The 12,419-nt window shown below is 38.4% G+C and overlaps 1 protein-coding gene across 3 annotated transcripts in view; it reads left to right on the forward strand.

Moving 5' to 3' along the window:
* The first annotated feature begins 7,197 nt into the window (after window positions 1–7,197).
* Window positions 7,198–12,419, forward strand: part of MYOM2 (myomesin 2) — a 78,074-nt gene continuing 72,852 nt past the window's right edge. For 2 of the 3 annotated variants that reach the window (XM_057431835.1, XM_057431837.1), the window contains exon 1: window positions 7,198–7,340. The gene's annotated coding sequence lies outside the window, so the exon portion shown is untranslated. Of the gene's footprint in view, window positions 7,341–8,918; window positions 8,978–12,419 lie in introns of all 3 variants that reach the window. The other variant, XM_057431836.1, reaches the window with a different exon arrangement.

Here is a 12,419-nt window from a genome sequence, read left to right on the forward strand (position 1 = left end):
TCTCTATACTGCCCACAGAGAAAAGAAATTGCTATCTCAAGCTGTTTATCTGGGACCCATAGCTTCTTCAGATTAAAATTAAGAATAATGGAAAAATGTTTTGATTTGGATATCAGTAAGGTGGGAATCAAAAGGTATGTACTTACATCTGTAAAAAGTTTTTCAGTTGCCAGTGCAAATATTACCTTGTGATAAAATTATCGTTGCTGAGGAATACTCAGCAAGCCCAGCACGTGAGACAGTGTCTTTGAATGTGAAGTGTTTTTGTGTGGGGAATCCTACAGTCTATTTGAGTAAAAGCACCCTTTGAAATCAAATGAGTGTTTAACTTGAGGACCAATGGTGCTAGTGGGAGACTGATTTAGTGACAAGTGAATGCCAAAGAGTGAGAAAAGTAAATAGTTAAATGGCATGGACAAAGAATTCAGCAAAATGTCCCTGTCAGGAACACTTGCAGATAATGGGGTAGTGGTGACAACTGGTGACCTCCAAATGTAGCTTGATTTGAAGCACCAGAATATGGACCATGGAAAGAAAAAGTAGTTAGAGGCTGGGATGGAACAAGCAGGTAGGACTCTTCAGTCTGTTTTCTATAATGAAATTTTGCTTTGTTTTATGCACTATGGCATTGCTCTTGAAGACCTGGAGGAGAAGCTACCATTGAAGAAAGATCAGCGTGACTCACTGGCACTTCTGCAAAAGAGTGACTATTAAAAAATTGTAAATTTGAGGCATGCCTGGAGCTTAGAGTCTTAGCACAGTTCCCATGGTACTCACCTGTGGTGAGCTCAGTCCTTTTGGTTATAACAACTGAAGAGTCAAAGAAATCCAACAGTAGTGAGGAACAGAGATTAAGGGATCCAGTTGCAATCGTCCCTAAAGAAAACCATGCCTGGGCTGGATTCCTTATAGTTCTTGTCCATTTACAGTGAAACCTGGTCAGACATCCACAATATCATTCCTTCAAGCTGTTGTGGATTCAGCCCTGAAGCCAAATGATATCATTTTACTAATGAGAGTTATGTGCTTCCAGGAATACACTAAAGGCTCTAGAGCACATTTATGATGATATATAAGTCAGATAATATACCATGCATGGTACAGATCGTATGGAGCATAGCTACACGTGACGTATGCACACGAAGTTCAATAACTTTGAATAGTTGTATATACCTGAACTTGATACCATTTGACATTTTCACTTCAAGCTCTCACATTGGGCTCATCGTACAGGTGATCTGCTGTGTGATCTGTTATGTATTTATTTCCTTCTCCTTTTTCCCTGTGAAACAGGAACAGATAATTTCCATGACATCTATGTGAGGATATGTGGAGTGTGAGAATGTTTTTTTTTTTCTGTAAGATTATCTGACCAAGGATTGTGTCAGATGGGATGATAAGGAAAAGGGGAGAGCTGAACACACAAACAACCTGAGTGAGTAGTGATAACAAAGTCCATAACCAGAAACAAACTTGGTTAGTGGCACTAATTGATAAGGATAGTGGAGTGTGAGAATGCTTATTCCAGAAAAGTGATCTGATCAAGGAACACCTAAAATCAGGTTGATAAGAAAAGGTGAAGGCAAAAACCGTAGAGGCACAGACCTGACGATGACGGATACTATGAGAAGAAACAAACCTTGCTCATCACACTAATTGATGCATTATTCCAGAAAAGCTAACCTGGACTTTTATGAGTTTTTATAAACTTATAAACTGATAAGTTTATAACTGGAGGGTTTGGGGTAGGGTGAATAAAGAGGACCAGAGAAGTGGGCAATGGTAGATCTGTGCAAAGAGATGAAGAAATGTTTAGGGGAATGAACAAAGAGAGGAACAGGCAGGAAGGGGTAGGAAAGGATGTAAACTAGGGCCAGTCAGTACGCTTGCCTGGCTGAGCCCTGCACCTCATTACCACAGGCTGTCCTATCTTCTTTAAAACTTTTCTTAACTATCTCTCTGTGTAATCTCAATCTTCATCCCATGTGTGTAAGCGGTGTATGGACTGAGTGCCAGGGACTGTCAAGAGTGGACTGGGTGCCAGCTATTGGAGTCAGACTGGGAGTGTAGGTGCTCCTACACACTACGTGTAGGTACTGGTATTGGTGGAGGGGAAGACACTTGCAGATATCGAATGCCTGTGGGATGAGTGTATGAGTGAGTGCATCTGTTTGCAGTGGGCATTGACCTAGGTCAGAGAGCGAGAGAGTAGGTGGCCAGACAGCAAATGTCTGTGTGCTTGTGAACCTGAGGTGTCATATATGTGCCTGCACTAGTGACCTTCAGTGTCTGCCAGCCCAAAAGGAAGAAGGGACAGGACCAGGGCCAATGGACACAAACAAACACAGGGGCTCTGAACACCATGAAACCCATTTGTGGGTTTTCTTTCTCACTTGTGAGGGTGGCCAAACACTGGCACAGGTTGCTCAGAGAGGTTGTGTAGTCTCCATCCTTGGAGATACTCAAAAGCCATCTGGACGTGGTCCTGGGCAGCCAGCTCTAGGTGGCTTTGCTTGAGCAGGTGGGCTGGACAAGATGGCAACAAGAGGTCCCTTCTAACCTCAACCATCCTGTGCTTCTGTGACTGGTTTGTTTGTGCTTATATCTGCTGTGAGTCCTGTATGTAGGTGCTGTTATGAGCAGTAACCCCTACAGCTGGCAGCAAGTAAAGCCTGAAGGCATTAAAATAGACTTTGCATGGTGGTACCCAGCATTGTATTTGTAACTCTTGCCTGCACTTCCCAGGGTGGTGAAGCCTCTGCACCACATGACTGCTGCTTATGTATTTCCTGTCTTTCCCTCTTACAACCTGTGGTTGTGTCTGGATTTAATTTCTTGTTGCTGACATTGAGATTAGTTGATAGAGATAACTGTTGCTGCAGCAGATATCTGCAGAGCATGCTGTGACTCTTGCATAAATATACAAGGGTAAGACAAAAATCTTTATGGTCCTCATCTTTGCACCTAGTTGGAAAAAAGATCTCATTGTAATGATAAGTGAAGAGGTCCCACTGAGCTGATATATTGATAGTGGGATCTCCTATGGTATGGTTTGTCTAACTACAGTTAGTAAACTGTAGTAAGTACTGTTGTTTTCATTAAGTTTTATCAGAAACACTTCGAAAACATTTCATTAAATTAAAACAAAAAACAAAAAACAAACACCAGCATTTGAAATCTGAGCCATAACTTCACAGCACTGGTTAAGAGACTGTAATTTGCTTGTCTCACCTTAAAATTTAGCAAAGCATATTTAGCTAAGCATTCCCACTGGCTGAAACCCCAGTTTTAGTTAAAGTATATCTGTCAGTCTATTACCAACTCTAGAGTACTTTATGCTGTCCAAAGCAGTGGAAAATATACTCTTGTTGCCACTTGCAGTAACTCACCAAAGCAGCAGTTGAAACACTCTGCTGCAACAGGGAACTCTGTATATTCTGTTTGTGGCTGAACTAACCCTCTGTCAACTTTTAAAGGAGGCATTAAACTAAGAAGGATATAAATTAGGGCTTTCCTGAGTCACTAAAACCTTACCACTGAGTCTGATGTGCTTGAGAATGGGTCCTTGGGCAGCAGGGTGACACAGTTTAAATATATTCTGAGTGATTGACTCACTGTAATTTAGTGGTATGTTTGTCTTCTTACATATAAAAAAAAGGATACTTATTGAGAGATTCACTTTATTTTATCTTGCAGTGGAAAAAAAATGTCACAACATTTTGTATTTTCAGGTATTTTAGTATTGGTTCAATGGCTTGTACTAGGAGTGAGTGACGTAATGGATGCAGTTCAGTCTAGTCCTGTTGAATAGCTGCTTGAATATCTCTGTCTGGGGATTAAAACAGCTTCTAGCAAGTGTTTTTTTTTTTTGTTCAGCTGCCATTGTCCTCTTTCCTGGGAGTTCCACAGCCTTCTCTTGGTTGCAAGTATCTCCTCCTTTTTCTGCTCAAAATGTTTTGGCTCTTCTGTGGTCTCATGTCCACATGGCCTATCCTCATTTCTGGGGAGAGTTTTAGCTTTTGGCAGTTTGCAGTTGCATGTGGCTTTAAAATACTTGCAAGTTGGGTACCAAGAAGGAAAATTAAAAGGTTCTAATAGAGGAAGAGAAAATACATCAAGAAAAATTAAAATAAGCAGAAAGCAGGAGGTAGTGAGAGAAGGGTTTAAGCTTCTTAAGAGCTAGGGTTGGTCTCTCCCCACAAGAGGCAGTCAGGTGTGTTTTCCTGTGGGGATCTGTGCTCAGCTGCATGAACACATGTACAGTACTGTCAGCAGCCAAGTGCATCTGTCTCTGCTCTCTTGTCTGCTAATCTTTATAAGCAGGTGCACAGCCTCCAAAAATGTTTTGTTTCAGGAGGTAGCATTCTCTTTTGAATATCACACATCCTATTTGGTACATATAAGGATCTCATACTTGACAATCCTGAACTTCTGACCAGAAGCAGTAACTGAGGAAGGAGCAATAGTTGAATGCATGCATTGCTTTGTCTTTCATTTGTAACACCAAGCAGGATGCTATGACCTCGGTAGCTGTAAGGGAAATCCAAGAGACTTGTCTATGATCACCACTGCCCAGTATCCATTGTTCTAGCATGGCTTGCAAACTTTACTCTAGGGTTTTGTGAATAATTAGGATTGCTTCAGAGTTGAGGAACTTTGTTGCTAGTTACCAAGCTTTTAATTTGTATGAAACCATATATATGCTTCAAACATTTGAAGAATTCAAGAGCTAACATATCACAAAGCTGGACTTCAGAAGCTGCCATGTAAAGATGCATCAGGTTTTCTTGGAACTGGATAAAGCTCAAAGCACAAGCCACTATTAAGATGCTCTTACAGGCTAAAAACTTACCTCTTCTAACACCTTTACATTTCATTTCATTACTATATGGATGTTTCCTCCAGCAGCTAAAAAGCTAATGCATCTTTTTTCTGAGCTCCATTTCAGGTCTTTGTCTCCCGGTTTACTGGAGTAGCTGAGTCCTTACTCAAGCCTGTATCCCACATCAAAGGACTGGTATAAGATAAAGAATAATTCTAAAATACCACATTTACAAAAGGATTTTAGCACATGCTCAGTTTTAAGCACTTGAATAATCCTTTTGATACCCTGCTAAATCTCTGCTTAAAAAAAACCACCTCTTAGGGAAGAACTTCTATTTGGGAAGTGGGATCAGAAGATGCCTTTAGTGTCAGGCAGGAAGTTTGAGAATGTAACACAAATTATTTAGTGATTAAAATGCTGGATAATTTTTGGTGCTCTGCTGACTAAATTTCAACACCACTGAATAACACAATAGTGCAGTTTTCTCTTCTATCCTATTTTGTGAGTACTTATGAAGAGAAGGAGAATTTATTTATTGACTTACCTGCAGACAACCTGAGACTAGCCCCATTGCATGGATTGTTCTTGCCTATGGTGTGTTCCCCAGAGCTCTCAGGGTGCACTTTAACATTTTTGACATCCATCCACACCCTGAAGAAAGAACTTTAAATAGAAGAGAGATCAAGTGTAAAGGCAGACAGAGCAGGCTGTACATTCCTTCAGTTCTTTAACCAATATAGAGCAAGAAATTAAGAGCAGAGAGTATAATCAGAACTTTAAAGTTTTCCTGCAAACTGACCTTTTACCTCCCACGGGAAAAGGCAGTAGGAAAGAAGGAGTTAAGCAAAGTGTGTTTGCTCTGGATTATTACATGCTAATTACTTTGACAGCTGCTCCGAAGCAGCATTTATGCTCAGTGCATATGCACACATTCCACTGTGTCTGTCTCTGTAGATCTAATTCTGTCAGACTGAGTTATAATTTAAGACCAATGGGAGGAAGGGAAAAGTCTGTGTCAAGCAAACTGTAGTTCTAGACAATAAGAAAGTAAGAAGATCCTTACCAGAGCTATTTAGAAAACTTGGATGAATACTGTGGATGTGATATGAATCAGTTTGTTAAAGGCTTTTCCACATTTTGCTTTTCTTCCCATATGTGTATGCATAAGAAGAAAGCATGACTTCAAAGAACATTGTTCACGTATCAAAGTTTCTTATACCAAGCACTGGATGATCTTAGTTGTCATTTAGTGACTTTGGTCTTGACTGCATTCCTGTATAAGTAAATTGACAATAGACATTGTTATTTTTGAATACTTTGAATATCAATGAATTCCCTACTTATTGTATATTGCTGATTCACTGGATATTTGAGTCATTATGGTCCAAGACGTGGGTTGATTAGGTCTGCCATATAGCCAGGTTTTCCCAGACATGTTGTCATATTTCTAGACAGAATAAGAGGAATGTGATTATTTCCTTATGCTTGTCACAAAGCCTTGTCAGAGTCCCTTCCCTTCCTTTCCCTTTCTTTTTCTTCCTGCACAGGGGCTCATATAATGGGAAAAATCCCTATGGGGCTGCATATCACCAGAATGGAGCAGATAGAGCCCTCACTCACCAGATCTGAAAGTGCCACTAGCCCATTGCATCTGAACATGTCAGAGTCACCACAGCAGTGCCTTTGAGCTTCTGGATAGAAATCTTGGAGCCCTACAAACACCAAAACTCCATTTTAGTTGGCAGTAATCAGAGACCATCAGAGTCTCAGAGAATTTAGTGCTTTGGCTGTGTTTTTTATCTCTGCCTGTATATGTCTCTATGCATATTAACTCTTCCTCCTTTACCTGCAAAACAGAAAAGTCTCTCTCAAGTTGACTGGTGACATTATGGAGATGGAAATAGTGATTAGAAAGTGGTCTTTATTTAAATTCATGTCAATAAGTTGCTATGCCTTTGCATATTGCAACCATGTTCTCAAATTCAGGGAGCTCTTAATGAGGCAACAGGGAGGCTCATTTTACAGCCTAAGACACCAAGAGGATCTCATGTCTGTGCTAATAAGATTCTGGAGTTTTTGTCTCCTCACTGGTCTTCTAAGTTAATGATTATTTTAAAGCATCAATGATTTCTAAATAAAAAGTTTAAACTGTTTTCTGACATTAAAATGTTTCCAATGTACTTGATATTGCTGTGAAAAGAAACCCCACTCTTAATATAAACAACTTCTTTTAGGATCAAGGTCTATCTTTTATTAAAACACAGAGTAGAACTGCACATGGTGTAGGACTTTTCTTCTGCCTTTATATGACACCCTTATTTCCTATTAGGCTGACCTCACTTTTGGGAGAATCACTTGGTTAGTTCTAAATATAGCCCTGCATCTTCCCTTAAATGGGAGTGAAGGGGCAGTAGCCTTTAGAGAGAGGAATTATTTTTGTGTTCCTCAGCCAGAGTTTACTAAGCTGGGAAAGGCTGGTCTTCCTCTCTGCATTGAAATTTTTCTATATCCCTTGGTAAGTCCATTTTTCATCTAGGTTTTTCTTGTTCAGAACAAATGAGGGTGATTGTGGGAGGTGTTGGGTACTTCTCTGTAAAAAAAAAAGAATTACCTTCCTTGGGGAAAGCAAGCAATAAACAGGACATAGATTGATTTATGAAAAGATAAGGAAAAAAATAAAGTAAAATTGTTTCCTTCTGTGTATAGTAAGCTTGATTTTATTCTGTATTACATTTCCTATGTTCTTTCTACATATAAAGATCTACATAATGCCAATCCATTGCTCTCTTGGTATATGAGCTTCCACAACTATACATATATTGGCAATGCAACTTTCTTGTATGCTATACTGTGTAAGAAGACAAAACATGATTTATCTGAAGTATGTGTGTAAATAATCAAGCATAAAATCCTATAGTAGCTGGCAAAACTATTTGGCATGCTGAAGAATAAGATGTAGCTAGGACAAAAAATTCTGCTTTAATATTTTGTCTACCATACTTCTGATCACATGTCTTCAGAAGATGCATTTCTGGTGTTTGTATTGCTCTAGGCTATGTGATGTGTTCTGTGCCACATGAAAATTCCAGCTAAATACCACTGATAGAGCCTTGGGAAATCGTGTTTGTGCTCTTGAAAATATGCCTGTGTGTTGATAATACCTATGAGTCAGTGAAAGTATTGTAATGAAGGATAATGAAATTTGGGATGATGGGAAGTGACTTTCATCATCTCATTGTCTCACATTCCTTGCTGTCCATTTGAGGGGATGTAATGCAGTTGCCAAGTGAAGGGAAATCTTAAAAATTCATTGGAACATGTTGTAACTTCTTGTGCATTTGCAATGTTAGGATGGCAAGGTTTCAATTCAATTTGCGCAAATTCAGCCTCATTTAATTCCCAGTCATGTAAGATCATGAATTCATAAGAAAGCTCTTTTAGAAAATTATTAATAAAGAATAGACACATCTGTGATGGCCAGTATTGTCAGCTGCTTGAAAATGGTGCTTTGCTGGGTATTTGGATTACTGGAATTAGATGAGAGAACTCCAGATTAAGGTTTACTGAGGAAAGTAATACATGCACTTCTGGGGATAATTGGAACCAGATTGAACTTGTCCACAAGATTTCTGTTTAAAACTGATTTGTGAAACTAGGATAATACTATTCCCATACAAAGGAAATATGATCAGTAAAACTTAAGACCAGCTGTGATGTAGCTAAAGATGTCAGAAAAGACAAGCTTGCTAAGTAATGTCTGGAATTCAGTGGGGTTTAAGCAAATGAGAATTCCATATGTTTTTTGATTTTAGAAGGGTTTGTATTCTGTTGTCAAAAAAGTTAAAACTGAATTCTGATTATGCAGAAGGAAAAAGCCTCTTTAATAGAAAGGACAGAAGCATCTTAAAATGCCAGTATATTGTGTGTTTTTTAAGTTCATCCTTTTTAATGCACAGAACATGATTTTCTGTGTGAGATCTAAATACACACGTGCACAGAAACAGAAGGCTGGAGAGATATATTAGCATTTTAAAAGTTTGTTACAAAAATGAGAAAGATGGTATCAGACCCTCTACATCCCATTCTGTTTTAGACTGCAGCATCTATGAGCTGCATAATGATTCATGCTGTTTTTACAAGATTTCCACCAAAGTAAGTTCCCTGGGGGAAAATGTTCTTATGTTTTTATCTATGGCAATTTCTACAGGACTGATACAACCGTCTGGAAAGGACCACATGTTTTCTGAGGCAGTATAGTAATTCTTTAAGCTGGTCAGCAGAATCAGCTGATGACTAGAAGGTCATCAGTATTTCCTTTTGTTTATCTTTCACTGTGGTATATAGGTTGTATGGAATGTTATATATTTTATCAGCTAAATATCATAAGCTTTAATGTACCATAGAAATATAAGTTGGTGAAACAAGACTTCCTAAAAATACTTAACTTTGAACAATATTGAGAACAAGCAGCAGAACTACAGAGGGGTAGAGGAAACAATGACGGCATCATGGGAAAACCAGGACAAACCCTAAAGTCAATACAAATGGTCAAAGCTATTTAAGAAGGGTGAGATACAGAGGAAGATCAAGAATGAGGATACATGTGTAGGAGCAGGATGTACTGATCTTTCAGCCAGAATGAGGAGGACGGGCAGCATGAGGTCAGGCAAGAGCCCATGAATTGTTTTTGACACTTCTGATGGACAAGGACAGAGATGAAAGTGCATGTTGCATGGTACAGCACTGACAGGTCAGGCAGAGAAAGTACATGCCGTAGTGCATTGCTCATGACAGGAGTCTCCTGAGTTTAGGAATGCAAGTTTCTTATCTATGGTGAGCACAATCATGTTCTTCCTATGGCATTTGTGAATCCCATCCATCAATTTGTTTGGTTGTGTGCCTGCTGTCTGAGGCTGTGTCATCATGCTAGAATTTACTGCCTGTCCTTTAAATCTTAAATTAACTCACATCAAACTAACCATGTCTATATCAGACCTTTGGCTTCCCTGTTCAAGAATGTGGCCTGCTGTCACATGGTCCTAGATTATTGTTTTCTGTTCATATCAGCATTACTATGGCATGAAACTATACATATCCTGGGCCAGGAACTCCACCTTTAACTGCTTGCCAAGTATAATTTGTTATTGTACAGGCTGCTAAGCATGTGGAAATGTATATTTGTGTAAATTGATTTGAACAGTCTAATTCATCTGTATTTTATATCATTAATTCTTAAGGACATTTTGACTGACTGAATTATTTTTTAGGTTTAATACTGAGTGGTTTCTACAGTACGTAGATTAGTGCAGTTTAGATCCTTCTGATGTCGCCAGCATTCACAGTCATAGAAATAAATAGTAATAGTAATAGTAATAATAATAATAATAATAAAGGTAGGAGTACAATGGTGCTCTGTTCCACTAAAAAAATAAAGGTTGGGTGAGAAACTAAGTATTTTAGGACCATTTTATCTTGTAACTCCAGGCTTTTTTCTTGAAATCTAAGGATGTTAATAGGATCTGCATGTATGAAGTTCAAAGTTTTTTTGTGAAACACAGGGCATATATATGTTACAATTATCCAGAAAATTATTTTATCTTTCTCTTGGTCTATTTATGCCTTTCTTTCTGTTATTAAATTTTCAATTTCCCATGGGGAAATATTGTTGGTCATTATTTCACAATGCATTTTCCAGACTACTGCCTGCATCTTCCCTTTGGGTCATGTCATCAAGTGACTTGCCAATATAATTAGGTTTCCAATGACTGCCAGTAATAATATCATGGTTCACCTAAATCAATAAGTTCAGTAAGGCTAAGCTGTCACCTGCGTATCATGTTATCTGTGTTAGTGGAAGGTCGACTAAATATTAATATCTATTTCAAACATCTCACATTAATATGTATTAGAGGAAAACTGAGAAAGTAGTCAACACATTCCTCTTAGGAAGACAATAGAAACTTCTCTTATTATAAAGTCAAGGCACCCCACATCTTCTGTAGACTGCTGAAGCTGGTTTTGCAGTGGGGCTGTGATTTTGCTCTTTAGATACTTGTCTTTGAAGCAGTATTAAGTATTAAATATGTACTCTGCAAGCATCATTGTAATTAACTGGTGATGATTATTATATTTGGAATTGTTGCCAAGCAGCTCCCCTCTGTGTTAACAGAAGGCAAAACGAGTCTGGCTGCTAGTAAGCTCCATTAATTGCTTGTATGGAGGCTGCAAGTGGATGCAACGCTTGCTTCTATTAGAAGGATGTTTGGATAAATGTGAAAACATCTGAACCCAATTTTGATAAATCTTGGGTGCTGATTAATAGAAGAAACACCAATTAAAACGTAAATTTTATATATAGTGGAAAAGGCTGAACTGAAAATGGCAAAGATATTTTCTCCTATCTCAAAAACGAAAATAACCCAGACTGTGATCCCTCCAAACACATGGCCACTACTCTGCAACTCTTCTGTGTCAGATCTCAGCAGGAGTTATATACATAGCAACACATAAATTGCACGTTGATAAATTCACAGAATTATTCAACTGGGCCTCATGTAAACATGAGTAGCACTTAACAGCTGAGGCTACCCCTTAATCTATTGGTTTGCCCTTTGCACCTTCATCTAGGTGAAAAGTTTAACTATAAATAGAAAAGAGGGAACATTATACCATTAACTGACCAGTTGATGTATGAACGAAGGGGGAAGTCAAATGTCATATACACAATAGTCACAGTTAGACAGCGTAAAGAAAACCACTATTTAATGTCTTCAGGTATAACCTAATGTCATGTACAGATACCAAAACTAGGAGAAGCCAAGGCTAGTCACAGGCCTGTGTAACTGTGTCATGTAACTAAGACATGTCGTATGACTAGTTAACATTATGTTCATGTCAGCTCAGCATTGCATGAGGGCACCTAGCTAAGCTAGCATCCCTTTGAGCTGCTGCACCGTACTGTACTATCTTGGGTCACGTTAACTCTCATGTTCCTCTAGAAATGTGGTAATATACTTCATTAGTGTCCCATAGTAATGTTATAAACTTGTTCTGGTTTTGTCTTGCAGCTTCTGGTATTTTGTGTAAAGCTCTCATTCCTGAAGGTGTGATTTGCCATTCTCTTATCTCTTGAAAAAGACTTGAAAGGTAACATATATGGTAAATATGGATTATGCAGAAGATGCAGCTATCAGGATATAAATTGTAAAGATTCATCTGTTTAGATCTTATTACTTTTAATAAGATATACCTGCTATTAAATATGTCTAATGTCTTCTCCTGCAGAGACCTTTTTCTTGGAAAATTAAAACTAGCTGATGTAAACATGACATCATGACTGGGGGCATCTGACTCTACTTTTAAATACCTAAAACTAAACACAGCTGAAATATATTACTGTACTTAGTCAATAACCAGTATTTCCTTTTGTTGGCAAATACTATATGCTGAAAATATAGCATTTATGGGTATTTTACTGCATTTAAAGATTCAATTTCTTAGCCCATAAAACATGCTGTTGTTTTTTTTTTAATTTTATTTGTTTGGGGGGGGTGTTGCGTTTTTTTTTTTTTTTTGGGGGGGGGGGGGTTTGTTT

Source organism: Pezoporus wallicus, unplaced genomic scaffold, assembly GCF_028554395.1.
Source record: "Pezoporus wallicus isolate ANWC-B61680 ecotype Strahan unplaced genomic scaffold, APGP_CSIRO_Pwel_v1 contig_161, whole genome shotgun sequence".
Classification (NCBI taxonomy): Eukaryota; Metazoa; Chordata; class Aves; order Psittaciformes; family Psittacidae; genus Pezoporus; species Pezoporus wallicus.